Below are 419 nucleotides of genomic sequence, written 5' to 3' on the forward strand. Positions count from 1 at the left end.
CGCTCAAAACACCCCAAAGTAAAGTGTTGCGCTGTAACCCATGCACACACACACACAGGCACAACACTGCTATTCGCGCCTAGCAGGAGTGGTTATTGTAGTCCAATAAGAGCTAGCAGGCAATTAGAAATCCAATCTCTCACGAAACACCCTCATTCTTTTGCCTCAAAGGGGATTGGACAAAGCACGATCAGGTGTTCTTCATTGGTTGCTGCGTTTCATAACCGCTTGTGGGGATAATTCCAAAGTTGATTTTGGGGGAGGTGATAGGTATGAGAATTCTAGAAATAAAATATGCATCAAAGATTTTATTAGTTAGGCAAAAGGAGATGACCGAAATCAATTGCCATGAGTTCTTTTAGATGTTAAGAATAGCAGTTTTATTGGTTGATAGGTGTTTATTATAGAGGAATTAGTCT

Source organism: Echinococcus granulosus, assembly GCF_000524195.1.
Source record: "Echinococcus granulosus chromosome Unknown EG_S00003, whole genome shotgun sequence".
NCBI classification, from domain to species: Eukaryota; Metazoa; Platyhelminthes; class Cestoda; order Cyclophyllidea; family Taeniidae; genus Echinococcus; species Echinococcus granulosus.